The 15,321-nt window shown below is 43.1% G+C and overlaps 1 protein-coding gene and 1 long non-coding RNA gene across 2 annotated transcripts in view; one reads left to right on the top strand and one right to left on the bottom strand.

Annotated features, from left to right (window-relative positions):
* LOC138302001 (uncharacterized) overlaps positions 1-13,682 on the top strand; it is an 82,430-nt gene extending 68,748 nt beyond the window's left edge. The window contains exon 3 of the long non-coding RNA XR_011205211.1: positions 13,489-13,682. This is a non-coding gene — a long non-coding RNA (uncharacterized lncRNA). The remainder of the gene's footprint in view (positions 1-13,488) is intronic.
* The window catches only part of ELAPOR1 (endosome-lysosome associated apoptosis and autophagy regulator 1), a 344,279-nt gene that overhangs the window by 313,917 nt on the left and 15,041 nt on the right, over positions 1-15,321 (bottom strand). The gene's annotated exons all lie outside the window — the stretch shown is intronic.

The following is a 15,321-nucleotide window of genomic DNA, read 5'->3' as shown; positions in this document are numbered from 1 at the left end:
ACTTGTGTGGGTAGGCCTAGCGCCCGCGACAGGAAATGCCCCAAAACACAACATAGACACATCAAATCTTTTGACAGAAAACAGAGGTGTTTTTGCAAAGTGCCTACCTGTAGATTTTGGCCTCTAGCTCAGCCGGCATCTATGGAAACCTACCAACCTGTGCATTATTGAAAACTAGAGACCTAGGGGAATCCAAGATGGGGTGACTTGTGGGGCTCTGACCAGGTTCTGTTACCCAGCATCCTTTGCAAACCTCAAAATTTGGCTAAAAAAACATGTTTTCCTCACATTTCGGTGACAGAAAGTTCTGGAATCTGAGAGGAGCCACGAATTTCCTTCCACCCAGCGTTCCCCCAAGACTCCCGATAAAAATGATACCTCACTTGTGTGGGTAGGCCTAGCGCCCGCGACAGGAAATGCCCCAAAACACAACGTGGCCACATCACATTTTTTGACAGAAAACAGAGGTGTTTTTTGCAAAGTGCCTACCTGTAGATTTTGGCCTCTAGCTCAGCCGGCACCTAAGGAAACCTACCAAACCTGTGCATTTTTGAAAACTAGAGACCTAGGGGAATCCACGATGGGGTGACTTGTGGGGCTCTGACCTGGTTCTGTTACCCAGAATCCTTTGCAAATCTCAAAATTTGGCTAAAAAAAACACATTTTCCTCACATTTCGGTGACAGAAAGTTCTGGAACCTGAGAGGAGCCACAAATTTCCTTCCACCCAGCGTTCCCCGAAGTCTGCTGATAAAAATTATACCTCACTTGTGTGGGTAGGCCTAGCGCCCGTGACAGGAAATGCCCCAAAACACAACGTTGACACATCACATTTTTTGACAGAAAACAGAGGTGTTTTTTGCAAAGTGCCTACCTGTAGATTTTGGCCTCTAGCTCAGCTGGCACCTAGGGAAACCTACCAAACCTGTGCATTTTTGAAAACTAGAGACCTAGGGGAATCCAAGATGGGGTGACTTGTGGGGCTCTGACCAGGTTCTGTTACCCAGAATCCTTTGCAAACCTCAACATTTGGCTAAAAAAACATGTTTTCCTCACATTTCGGAGACAGAAAGTTCTGGAATCTGAGAGGAGCCACAAATGTCCTTCCACCCAGCGTTCCCCCTAGTCTCCAGATAAAAATGATACCTCAGTTGTGTGGGTAGGCCTAGCGCCCGCGACAGGAAATGCCCCAACAAACAACGTGAACACATCACATTTTTTGACAGAAAACAGAGGTGTTTTTTGCAAAGTGCCTACCTGTGGATTTTGGCCTCTAGCTCAGCCGGCCCCGGGGGGGGCAGAAATGGCCTAAAATAAATATGCTCCCCAACCCCCCCGAGGAGCGACCCTTGCCTACGGGGTCGCTCCCCCTGTGTGACATTGGCGCAAAAAAAAGATCCCCGGTGCCTAGTTGTTTCTGCCCCCCCTTGGGGGCAGATTGACCTAAAATCGGCCGATTTGCCCCCAAGGGGGGCCGAAATGGTCTAAATACAATTTACCCCCCAGGGAAGCGACCCTTGCCTAATGGGTCGCTCCCCATCTCTAAAAAAACAAACAAACAAAAAAAAACACAAAAACAAATTTAGCCCTGGCGCCTAGAGGTTTCTGTCCCCCCTGGGGGCAGATAGGCCTAATAACAATAGGCCAATCTGTCCCCGGGGGGGCAGAAATGGCCTAAAATAAATGTGCCCCCCCAAGACCCTCCGGGAGCGACCCTTGCCTACGGGGTCGCTCCCCTTGCGTGACATTGGCATAAAAAAAAAAAATCCCGGTGCCTAGTTGTTTCTTCCTCCCTTGGGGGCAGATTAACCTAAAATCGGCCGATTTGCCCCCAAGGGGGGCAGAAATGGTCTGAATACAATTTGCCCCCCAGGGGAGCGACCCTTGCGTAATGGGTCGCTCCCCATCTCTAAAAAAACAAAAACAAAAACAAAAACAAAAAAATTAGCCCTGGCGCCTAGAGGTTTCTGCCCCCCCTGGGGGCAGATCGGCCTAATAACAATAGGCTGGAAATGGCCTATGATAAATTTGCCCCCACCCCCCTAACCCCCCACCCGGGAGCGAACCTTGCCTACGGGGTCGCTCCCCTTGCATGACATTGGCGCAAAAAACAAATACCCCGTGCCTAGTGGTTTCTGCCCCCCTTGGGGGCAGATTGACCTAAAATAGGCCGATCTGCCCCCTAGGGGGGCAGAAATGGTCTAAATACAATTTGCCCCCCAGGGGAGCGACCCTTGCCTAATGGGTCGCTCCCCATCTCTAAAAAAACAAACAAATAAAAAAAAACACACAAACAAAATTAGCCCTGGCGCCTAGAGGTTTCTGCCCCCCCTGGAAAAGGCCTTCCAAAAAAAATACCCCCCCCCCTGGGAGCAACCATTGCCCAAGGGGTCGCTCCCTTATGCCAATTTCCATATAAAAATAATATCCCTGGTGTCTAGTGAGCGTTTCAAAAGCCGGATTGCTTTGCAATCCGGCTTTTGAAACGCTTAAAGAGACTTCAAAGGGAAGGAAATACATTTCCTTCCCTTTGAAGCCTCTCTCGGACGGACGAGAAATGCTTTGCTGAGCTTCCAGCGCGAAGGAGGAGGCCTCTGTGACGTCACGGAGGGGGGTGGGGTCGGGGTGGAAGGGGAAGGGAGTCCCCTTCCATCCACGACCGGGGGTGTGAGTGGGAGGCACATGGGGGGAGCGGTAGGGCTCCCCCCGGTTCCCGGGTGCAGGATGAGGTGATCTCGTCCAAGACACCCTGGAACCAATGCCTTGGACGAGATCACCTCGTCTAAGGCACCGTAGGGGTTAAACAAAAGCTTTACATTTTCACCAAGTACTCACATGGACAGAGTCTAGCTCCACAGGTATTACCATCGCATGTCAGGGATGGCTACTCTAATGCTGAGGATGCTCTTGCTACAGCAAAGATGGTCATCATTATGTTAAGGCCATCTTTATGCTAGGGCTGAACCCCAAAATGCTAAGAATGCCAAATCACTGTGCTAGAGCGATTAGGCAAACGAAGGCCACAGTTTTCCAAGAATGGCCATCATTTGTACCGTGTTACACAACATCAGCCAGACAAAGCAGTGGAGAGAGATAATGCACCTGCTACATCTCAACATACAGCAATATGCCATATTGCTCCACACCCTACCACAGAGACAGAGCCTGTGGTGTGCATGATATGGAGGTCTGGGACAGCCTTCACATTAGAGCACAACTAGATAAAATGTATGCACCTGGCATGTCCTTCCTATGCAATCCATACTTTCCACCTATACTGGAAAAGAAGACTAGCACACAACCATCAGCGCTCAACCAGTCCAAACTCTGTGATATCTTTTTGGAAGACAGCTATCTCCTCATCACAGCAACACAAGACGTGCCAAACTGCACTCCTCTTGACGGCTTAACATACCATGGCCTCAGGACTGCAGTCAACACATTCCCTCAAGTACTACCCCAATTTAGAATCATAATAGTGTTCCTGGATCCGCATAATCCAGCTATCTGGTCTCTCAACTATATAAGACAATGTAAAAAGAGACACCAATCACCACTCAGACTGCTTTGGTGAGGTGATGCATTGGGCTAATTTAACAGATAACATAGGAGGAATGGGAGCAGTGGAGCACCCCAAGCAGAGTCCTCTCCCCAAATAATAGACTTAGGCTACATTTTAAATTCACTCATATAATATACCATAGTGCTAATGGTCTGAGTAAATGTGTTGAGAGGAATTATTCCAAAGGTAACAAACACCAGGTGCCCAATACAGGGTTCCTTCACCTCGCCAGGTTTGTCCTCGAATAGCTACATACTAGCATAAAATATTAATTCTCAGATATAACCGTTCAACTTATCCCAATAACACCCATGATCTCCCTGCAAGGATACTTGACATATATGCCTGAAGGAACTAGGAAGCTCACTACATTGGGACTGCTATTGGCAAAAAAACAGATAGAAATGCACTGGAGTCGAGAACTGAGCCCCAAAGTTAGCGACTGGCTGAAAGATATGTTATATTGCAATGAACCATGGGAAGTGTAGAGTGACATACTTCCACAGACACCCATGCCAAAAAACATCGAGGTCCCTCTGAGATTCTATTTCCTCCAATGAGCAAACACTGAGAACGATACATGACATAATACTTGAGTGAGAGAGCCCAAGCCCTTGAAACTAGACTCAGCAGAAAATGTTGGTGCAACATGTCTATGCCAGCTATATGACACTCTAGGGTAAAACATGTACATAGTGCTTAAGACGGCCTTGTTAATATATGCCTTCCTGTGTAGTCTACCCAGGGCCTACTGCATGATTACTTTATAATTATCTATAGTGTGTACTTCTTTTAGTTGTTTAGCTGCCCGTTACTACTGTGTTAAATTCTGAACATACAATGTACTTCCATCAAATATTAGTAAACATGAATAAAAAGCAATAGTCACAATTATGCCATGGGTTACTACCACTAAACCACGGATTGCCAGAGCTAGGCTGAGGATGCACAGAATATATGATGAAGGGCCACCATGTGCTAGGTCTAGACACCATAATCCCAAGAATTCCCACAGTATGTCAAGGATGGGCTTCATTATGGCAGGGGTGGGCTTACTGTGTTAGCAGTAGCCATATTTAGGCCTTGTGTGGCAAAGTGAATCAATGATAGAACCATGATGATAATGATGGCCATAATTACGCCAAGGGTGGCCAACATAAGTAATGAAGTTCACCATTATACTAGGGGTGGCAACTATTATGACAGGAATGTCCAGCACTGAGACACTGGTAGTGGCAATTGGTAAATGGGACCACCAGTGACACCTGATGTCTCTTGTGGCATAGAAGGGCCATCACTGGCTAAGTGGTGACCATTCATTTCATAATGGGGGTTCAGCCTTGTATAAAAGTGTTTTTTCCTTACATCCAAATATCTATCCTCAGCCATCAGTAGTACATCAGTGGAACAAGCCAAGGACCAAAGCTGAAAACCCTCAAATGAAACATAACATGCAACTGCTTGGTCCATGACTAGCATGTCCACGGACAGATTTTGCCTACTACAACGCACCAACCATTGCATCCCCTCCTATGAGGCATGCTCAGCAGTTAGTGGGAACGTCTGTCAACTTTTCCAATTCATAAGAATCAGAAACATTTACTTTTTTCCTGGTTTTCACCATGCATTTTTTAATACGTTTACAAAAGAAATAATACAATTTACACAGCAGACTTAATTTACACAGCAGATTTCATCCTTATCTCCTTTTCTGTCATCAGCATTACTGGCCTTCCCTTTTTTGGGTTTCTGCTCTATGTTCCCTTTTTTCAACAAATACAAAGTCTGCAGTACCTCACTTACATTTCAAATTCTACGTATGACAAGCCTTCAGTTCTATTCCAGCTTTACCTTCCTGTGAAATACTGCTCATTTTGCTCTGTTGCTGCTCCTGCTCTATCCATCTGTCCTCTATTTCCAAAGTTCTTCTGGGCTATACGGTATTCGATTGCTCTTTCTTGCTTTAACACTTTCACTCTCAACACCCACTCTAGAGCTCCTTTCACTGGGACAGTCATTCTTCAAATTCTCTTCACAACTCGCCGGAAGACCTAACTTCTCACCTATATTTCTTCTCCAACCCCACTACAGACATTTGTTTACTTCTGCTATTTCCGTTTGATATACTATGTGCCTTCATGATACCTGTACAGCACTTTGGTGAAAGCTTGTCATAAATACAATAAGCCAAACAGGCATAAAAACTCAACATCCAATGGCAGCTGTCAGACAGTATCGCTCCTTAAATGTGTCACCTCTTCAGACATTTCACGACTCAACTAGCATCCCCTCATCAGTTCTTCAACTTCACAAAAAAAGCAGGTAAAACAGGTAAATCCTCCTCACCTGTTGAAATAGATAACACATACTATGAAGTGACCTAGAGCTTTGAGTGGTGACGGGCTGATCTTCTATCAGAGTTTGTACCCACATTACTCACAGTATCCACCCTACGGGCCAGATTAGAAGTAAAGGTGCTATTTATCGCACCTGGCTATTGGGGGATTACATGCAGATTTTGGTGTTTAACACACAGGGTACAGTAAATACCGTACACATTTCCCTTGTTAAACATCAGCAGATTTGACCTGCTGAAATTTAACAAAGCTTGAGGTATTTAACGATCCAATAGTTATAAGATGGTTGAATAAAATCAAACTCTTAGGGCCATATGTACTAAAGCATTTTCCCATAGACACAGAATGGGTAAAACTATTTGATACATCTGGCCCTTAATTATGTCCTATGAGTAAATGGGGTTTTACACACAGGATAGAATTGACAGCCCAACTTGTAATCAGGCCCTAGGTCTTCTAACAAACTTGGTCATCTGTCTAATTCTTCACCACCTAACTACTGAACTTCACCCTATCCGATTGACATCCAACTTCCACAAAGTCACTAAAATCGCCATCTGAAACAATCCAGAGGTGTAACTTCCATATGGCAAGATGGTTAAGAGAATTTTGACTCCAGCTCCATTCATTGTCAGCAGCCCCTCTCTTCTACCGATGACCATCTGAGCTGTTTGAAGGGCCAGGCGAAAGAAAAGATCTTTCACGAATTTTGAAAATGGGACAATAATCAGATTTACATCTTGAGCACCTCTGTGCCCTTCAATCATCACAACTAAATTATGTGGCCAAACTGCCTGTGGATCATGCATACGAAAAGTACCTCTCCAAGGGGCCTGACAGAAAAACTCAAGATTCACATGTGTTTTGACTTTCCCAATGATTAAACCACCTACAGGCTCCAGAGTGTACCAGACCCTGGTTCCCAGTCAATTTCACAGAATAAGGTGAGTCGGGATTTTGCACTTGCACTTGCATATATTGCACCAGCACCCGTCAGCAATGGTGCCGCTAAGCTGGATCTTGTCATGTGGTGAGGTATGCGTAGCTCTTTCGTTGAACCCTAAGGGTGGCTGATCTACTAAAGGCAGGTTAATAGGGATGGACTATCACCTCTAGGATCCGGGGCATCTTGGTCAAGTAGAACCTAGTAAAACGGCCATTTCTCAGTAACCTCATAATGCAATAACTGTTCTGTATTCTTTTTGGGTATTGCTGAAGCCCTCATTGAACAAAAGGAGGCCACAGTAGCACAGAACACATTGGGAGAAAGGGCTGGTGTCTGCAAATAACATCTATGAGAGCCCAAATCTGGGCTAAAAGTAGCCCAGCATCCACAGTGGCCATATCAACCGCTAATGACTGCTTGTAGGACTTGTAGCATGACAACAGTTTAAGATATTTGCAATGAAAGCAGCCTTAGACCGAGGATCGCCCTCATCATATTGTGCGCCCTCAGCAGCTCACTTGCGTATAGAACTGGGCCACCACTCTTGACCTTTTGGGAGTCACCAGGAGGGCATATTAGGCTTATTGGCAAGGAATATCACATCTGGTCACTATGACTGCAGAGCACTGCTTTATTTTGGTATTCCTGCATGCTTACTGTGTTTCATGGTGCCACATGCAATCAACTACCACATTTCTCCCACACTAGTAAAATAAGTGCATATAGTCTCTTACACACACATATACCTACAAACACAATCAGGTGCATTTGAGACACACACAAACACAGAAACACAGAAAAAGACACATAAATATGCCCAGGAAAGAAACCAAGCATTTTATTAGAAAAACTACAGAGGAATATTTCCTGAACAGGAAGTATTATAAATTTTTCCTTTGCTCTCCTGATTCCTTGCCCCACCTGTAACACAAACAATCCATCCTCTTACACCTGCTAAACAAACATGGTCTGATTCACACAAAAGCCAGAAATGTGCTCTTGCAGTATTGCACCTAGGCTTTGAGCAAGTTTCAGCATTTTATAAACTTTATAGAGCAGTGATTCCCAACCTGTGGTCCGGAGATCCCTGTGGGTCCACAAAGCCTCCTCAGGGAGTCTGCGACTGCTAACAAAATTAAATATTTACAGAATAATAAAGTGTATATACATAAAGTGGCTAAATGTACAACTGAAAAAATGTAAAACATACTGTGCAGGTCAAGGAATTCGAAATTTGAGGCTAAAAATTAAATTAGTATCCTCAGATTGATTCGTGGTAGCAGTGCAGATGCATCAAACAGAATACACTATGGACAATGTGTTGCTTCAATTGAATTTAGACGAGCTTCAACCTTCCTAATAAAATTACATTTTTTTCTTTACATTTGTTTGTAAAGTAACTAAAATGTGTTATCATATGTGTATGTGTTTGATGAATGCTTGTTTCTGTATTTTTTGTGTATTGTTTTGTGTTTCAAATCATCAACAATGTTTAGGGCGGGGTCCCCGGCTTAAAGTAATGACTCACTTGGGGGTTCCCGGATTCCAATAACGATTCAGTGGGGGTCCTGGGTTCCAGGAATGATAAGTGGGGGTCCACAGAAGTCGAAAGGTTGGGAAATACTGTTATAGAGAATTCCAAGAGTACTCGTGAGAAGCTGCTATTTACACAGCTTTAAAGCAGGTCCCACAAAATTAAGTTCTTATGCTTTTAGAAATCAGTATATTTCAGAATGCTAAATATATTCATTTTGAAGTGTGTAAGCTATTTGTTTCTCCATGAGGAAAATGTTTCCCTGCTAAAAAGCTCTTTCCTCTACATCTCTGCAATTTCGACGGTTACTCCTGCCCATAAAACACTGTCTTGTATTAATTCTGAATATTGCCTAAATTCTTGTTCTAAGCGCCATGCGTATGTTAGTCGGTGGCACCACTACTTTATGAGCTATTGTTTTTGATGGCCAGGTCAACATGATTGTGCCAAAATTCTCCTACGGTTGCACACACCGATACTCTTAAGTGCCCCTCAGACAGTTAGCCATGGAGTGCCTTACCCTGTCTCCTGCCTAGTATTGCCTGACTGCAGCCTCTCGCCTGCACTTCTGCTTCCCATCCCAATGATAAGTGCTCTAGGGGAATGTTGCAGGGTAGTCCCTTAACTATCCCGACAAGCCTGACCCCTAAATATGCTTCCAACTTTGTTCTCAGCTCTCATGGATCATCTTCTGGCCAGAATTTACAACATTATGTAAATAAATCAATTTCTGCATCCTTTGGTCCGATTGCTCAGCAAATGCAAACATTGTTGTGCCTTCTTCCTGATTTTTCTCCCCAGGTGTCTGCAGTGGGCACAGAGAATGTACCTATTTATGCCAAAAAATCGTAGCCTAACAAAGACAATGGAAAAACTAAATAGAGCATATTTAGCCTCCCTATCTAATGCTTCTTTGGAGGAGGAGGAAGAAGATGAAATAAACAACAGTATAATTACTGTCCAGGACAGCTTCGGTGGTGATGGAGGTCTGAATGCCTTAGATGAGGATTACAAAAAGGTCCTAAAATGAAGAGACTAGAGGACCCTGATGCAGGAGAAGGACCATCTAGAGCTTAAAGTTCCTCATCCCTGCTTTGGGATACCTGTGATTGAGAGAGATCATTCACCCTACTCGTCTCAATGGACTCCATCCCCCAGAACCTCCGCTTATGTCCAAAGCTAACTGCGGAAACCTTTCCTGAAAGAAATCTGTAATAGACTTTGGCTGAGTATCCCAGAACCTCGCTTCATGAGAAAGTGATCCTTACCCCAGATATAGATTGTAAGCTTACCACTTTTTTATGCAATTTTTTAAGGACCCCAAGAATGGGACTAACAAGTCTTGAAAAGCATGGCAAGATAAAATGTTGTATTGTCGGACCTACTTTCCAAGATCCCAGATCAGGATCTTGGACGTTGATCCAGATGATGTGATGGGATGGGCCCAGAGAGCCATTTGTCTCCTGGGTAAATTGTGCATTATCTTTAGAACACCCCAAGAGCCACACTATTGAGAATTTACCCCAAGAATTGTGAACTGGTGACAAATGAGTCATTCCCACCTGTTGAGGGACTACTGTTTGGGGATTCCTTTGTAAAAGATGTGGAAATGTTTGTTAAGACATTTACATCACTTGACAAGGTACGAGTGGCAATTGCATCTTCACTAGGGCTGGCAGAGACACTGCCTGCTTCACCAGCTGCATGTCCCATCAAGCTCCCTTCATGCACAGAATCTTGGAACAACAACCAAATAGAGATCCATTCTTCCCTGAACAGACTTGAGGTTTTAGAGGCTGATTCCATTAGCGAGGCTTCTGCAGAGGGTCCTCCCAAACCTCCTTTCAACATATGCTTCCAACTTTCTTAATACACAAGCATTGGGTGTTTTATAGGTTGCCAATGCTCACAGATAATACACCATCAGTACATATAGTGAATCCTCTATCTGAGAAAACGGTGCACCTAAATGGGACGTCACACCTCACTTCCCCTGCTACAATTCGACGATTAATAAGAAACAAATACAGTTATTAGGGCACATGCCACTTTCTTAAAAAGTCCTGGAACAGTTTATGTCTTCTCAAAGAAGTTTTTATTCTTGACCAGTTCCATTCCTTTTCGTAGTCATCAGGTACTGCAACATCTCTGTGTCAAATTACAGTACATTTCGAGCCAATCAGAGGTTGTAGTCAGTTTTCAGCCAACATATGTCCGTCAAACGGGATTAACCCTTTGACTACAGAGATGTTGGGGTACCAGGGTTCAAATTATGCAGGACACATGGATTCTTCAAATGTTGCAGGCTTGCCATCTAGAATTTTACTCATTGCCTTCCTAGACTAATCCACCCAAACAAATTCTCTGTTCTGCTCATAAACAAACTTTTATAGATCAAGAAGCTTCCTTGGTGCTTCAGAAGCAAGTCATCAGACTATGTGTTCCACACCTCAAGGATTTACTCTGTATTATTTTGCTTAATGACAAAAAGGGAGGAGGTTTTTGCCTGGGGCACATGCTCTTAGAATACAGTGCCTGGTTTCTCAAAAGGCATTTCAGAATGAGTGGTCTTGAGAACTCTTTGAAGAGAAGGTGACTTTAAGGTTCAACTTGATCTAAAAGATGCTTACCTAGTAATCCCAAATTTTCCTCTCTGTCATTATTTTCCACAGTTTAAATGAAGAAATACAGCCTACGAGTTCTTGGCATTATCATTTGGTCTCTCATCAGCTCCTTGGTGTTTCACCAAGTTACTGAAGCCAGCCATAGAATTTTTGAGAGTTTGCGGAATTCAACTGGCTATTGATCTTGACAACATACTTATTATGGTTCAGGACCCACATCTTTTCAAACAATAGTTATACATAAAAATCTCCCTTCTGCAGAATCTGGATTTTGTGATCAACCAAGACAAATCAGATCTAAACGTTTCCAAACAAATTACCTTTCTGGGGATTGCCATAGACTCCATTTTGGCATCCCTTTCTTTGCTGATTCAAAAGATTAAAGCCCGGAGGAAACAGATTTGCAAAGTTCTTACAAAGAAGAAGGTCACTCTCTGTTGGATAGCCAGGCTTGTGCTTCTATTGGCCTCCTCCATTTGGACGATTTTCCCAGGCCTGTTACACTAATGTGTTCCTCAGAGATTCAAGATTCTCCACTTATGGAAGTATCTCTCCTACTTTGGCCAAGTCCCATTGTCCATGGAGACACAGTAGGAACTTCAGTAGTTGCTTGATCACATGAAAGCATGGAATGGAAGGCCCGTTTTCTGCCTTGTTTCCGACATAGTGATAGAAGCAAGTCCCAGTCACTTAGGCTGGGGTAGAAAATGAGGCAGGTGCTCTCAAGAGGAGGTCTTGCCACATCAGCTGCCTCAAGCTACTTGTCACCTCATTTTCTATCTGTCCCTTCTCCCCACAGAGGACTTATTATTGTATTCTGCTCAAAATCAACAACATTTTGGCAGTCCAGTATGTCAATTGAGGGAACAAGGTCCTGTTTGTTAGTGGAGATTGACAAAGATTTCTGGCATTACTGCCTGTCGCACACTTCAGGTCTGGAAATGCATTTCCCAGGCAAGAAGAATAAAGCAGAAAACTGGAACTTCCACACCCTGGGAGATTCCAGTAATTTAACACTGAAGGTGCCTTTATATCTCAGATTAATGAAAAAGTGGGGTCCATGCAAGATGGACCTTTTTGCATCATGTCTGTCTTTCAAACTTCCATTATCCTACAGTTGGAGACCGAATCAGTTGGCTGTGGCAATAGATGCCTTATTGCATGATTCAAATAGTCTGAATTACATCTTCCCTCAAGTCTCAGTGCTCTTGAGAGTGGCTCTCCAAGTCAGGATGCGGAGAGCAGAACTGATCTTGATCTCTCTGTTGTGGAGGACTCAAGAGTTGGTTTCCTGTCCTTTTGGAGTTATCTTGCCAAAAACCTATGATTCTTCCATCCTTTCTGGCACAAACACATCTACTGGACATGAAACATCAACTATGACATGTGGCCTGGAGATTTATGGAGATGTTGGAAGAGTCAGGACTTTCGGAACAAGCTCTTAGAGTTATTGAAAAGGCCTGGTCTGACTTGACTCACAAGAGATACCGTTAAGCTTAGATCATGTGGACATGCTGGTGGGAGAAATGTGACTTAGGTCCTGCGGCAGCCTTTGTGTTAAATTGTTTATCTTCCCCTAGCCTCTCAGGGTCTTCTAGGATGATGAGGTTTTAACACTAAACCATTTCAGCTAGCCACATTTGAATTGTTGATCATCCTACCAGAGAACATTCTTTAGTTTCCTAGTTCATATGGGGTAATAGATTTTCTACCCTGATTCTGGACTTAGACACTTATTTATGGTATCTCTCTGTGGTTCTCAAATTTCTTCAGTCTTAGCCTGACAATATGTCGCTATCCAGGAAACAAATCTCAACCAAATTAGCTTTCCTCCTTTGCCGAATTTCTTGTAAAGCTGTCTTAGACATGCAAGCAGAGGATCTGGTAGGAAGGTATTCTGCCCCAGAAGTAGTTATATTTTTGATGTCCACAAGAACAAAATCAGCCTCTAAAGAATTATCCTTTCCAGCTTTTCCCAGGAATCAAAAACTTTGTTTTAAAAGTTGGTTATATGTACACTGAAGTGTTACATCTGATCGCAGATTTTTACCTACTCTCCAATTACTGATTTATTTTGTTCATCCTTACGGTCCTATTCCCTGTCCCACTTTAGACAGGTGGATCAGGTGGCGTCTGATTGAAGCAGGAACTGACAGTTCCATTTTTGGTGCTCCTTTTTACTATGATTGTTGAACACCTTTGAACTTGCAAAATCTGAGCCTCTGGTCCTGTCATAGACTCAAAGGTTTGACAGCAAACACAAACAAGAATTTCAAAGCTGTTAAGGACACAGAGATGAGGATTTTCTCATCCTTTTATTTTGATTGTAGATTGTTAGGAACTTTGTATAAAGTATGTATCTGTATATGTATTATTTTTATTATGTTCTCCCAACCCACAATTTCAAATTGTCTATGGATGTGTCTATGGGATGAATGTTTAGTATTGTATTCTGCTTGGTTTCAGATGAAAAACAAGAACGACCCACTGTGTTGCTGTTCAGGATGGTACTGGAATCTTGCAGCAAGAAGCAATTACTTCAATATCATGGATGCTCACATTTGGATGTTGATATGTGTCTATGGACTGAAATTGGGTAACAGACTGTTGGCAGCTATTGGGCTTATATTTTTTTCTCATATGTTTTGTGGATATTGTAGTCCTATACAATGTGTTCATGTACCTATGTTTATTCTAACATACCCGCTGTAATAAAAATGCAAGGATCAGACTGCGTATGTCTTGCCTTTGTCCTTAATACAATTGAAAACTCTTGTTCATGCTTGCTATAAAACGTTTGTTTCCCGCCTAAGGAGTTGAAGGAAAAAAAATGAATGAAATGCAGTTAATGATCAAATAAGAATTTGATAAGCTGTAAATGTCAGTGGTATACATAATGTAATAAAGCAGGATAGGACAAACATATGGGATGCAGAAAATGGTAAAAAGATGTAAAAAGAGTTAGAATAACTGGTGAATGATTTCAGTTGCCTCTAAGAATGAAGAATAACACCAAATGTTATTTGGCTGTCTACTGCAGTAATTGTGTTGGCCTGGAAGCACCTTGATAACAACCTCTCTTGGAGAACTTTGCCAAAACACAATTTACTCTGCTCCATGGCAAAGGCCTATGCTTAGAAGACCTGCACATAATCATTTCAGTCTTGAAGTAGAACAAAATTGAATGAGCATATGGAGGTTCTTGGTAAATGTGGTGGTCCCTTGTGGCAATGAAGACAAAGGAACCCAAAATGTTTAACTAGGCCTTCTAGTGTTTCTTGCCTCAAGTCACCCCATATAATTCATGAAGTTTCCTGTGGAGCATCCATTACTCAACATTTCAGAAAATTCCACTGGCTTCTATTCACTAGGGGCCAGATGTACAGAGGCCTTTTGCATTTCTTAACGGGCTGAATCGCAATTTCTGCCTGTTAAGAAACGCAAAAAAACAGCCTTTTTCTATGTACAAAGGCCTTTAGGGAATAGCAAATAGGGATTTCCCATTTGAGATTTCTTAGCACATGTACAAAGCACTTTCTCAATGCAAAATACGCATTTAGGAAATACAATTACCATCGACTTCAAGTCAATGGTAACCATGTGTAATTTAAAAAGGGCACCCAAAAATGCTTTTTCCAAAGTGCAATAAAGCGCACACATGCCCCTAGGTCATTTGTGAGCTTTACATGTGCACCACTTTTTCAGGGTGCAGCAAGGGTTAGCCATAGGCTGAACGTCACCCTTTCGTTAGCATTTCCTAATTTGCGATTCCCTCTTAGGAAATTGCAAATTAGGAAATGCTAAACCATTTGTATCTATGGGCCTTTAAGCCCATAAGAACGAATAGTTTGGCATTATCTAAATAGCATTTCCTTAATAGCAATTCCTACACTGCAGGAATCGCTATAATGGAATCTCTATTTTTGTACATACCATTTTGCATTTCCTAAATTGTGATTTCTAGGGATTCGCTATTTAGGGAATGCAAAATAGGTATTTTGTACATCTGGTCCTAAGAGCATAATCCACAAAGGGCCTTCGCACTCGAGGCAGAGGCCCTGCAGTCGTGGCAGGACCTTCATATTGAAGTTAACCATTGCATAGGTCCATCCACGAGTACAGGGCCCCACCATGAGTGCAGGCCCCCTGCGATGACTGCTGGGCCTTTGCCTCGAATGCGGAGGCACTTTGTGAATTGGCCCCCTAAGTGGTCCATCTTTAAAACTCTAAGGCGCTAAGGGGCGCAAGAAAAGTGGCGCTGCATTCGATGCAGCGCCACTTTTCTTGCACCCCTTAGCA

The sequence above is a fragment of the Pleurodeles waltl genome, chromosome 6 (genome assembly GCF_031143425.1).
Source record: "Pleurodeles waltl isolate 20211129_DDA chromosome 6, aPleWal1.hap1.20221129, whole genome shotgun sequence".
In the NCBI taxonomy this organism is placed as follows: domain Eukaryota; kingdom Metazoa; phylum Chordata; class Amphibia; order Caudata; family Salamandridae; genus Pleurodeles; species Pleurodeles waltl.
Note: the sequence above shows the minus strand (reverse complement) of the source record. Positions and strands in the feature narration are given on the sequence as shown.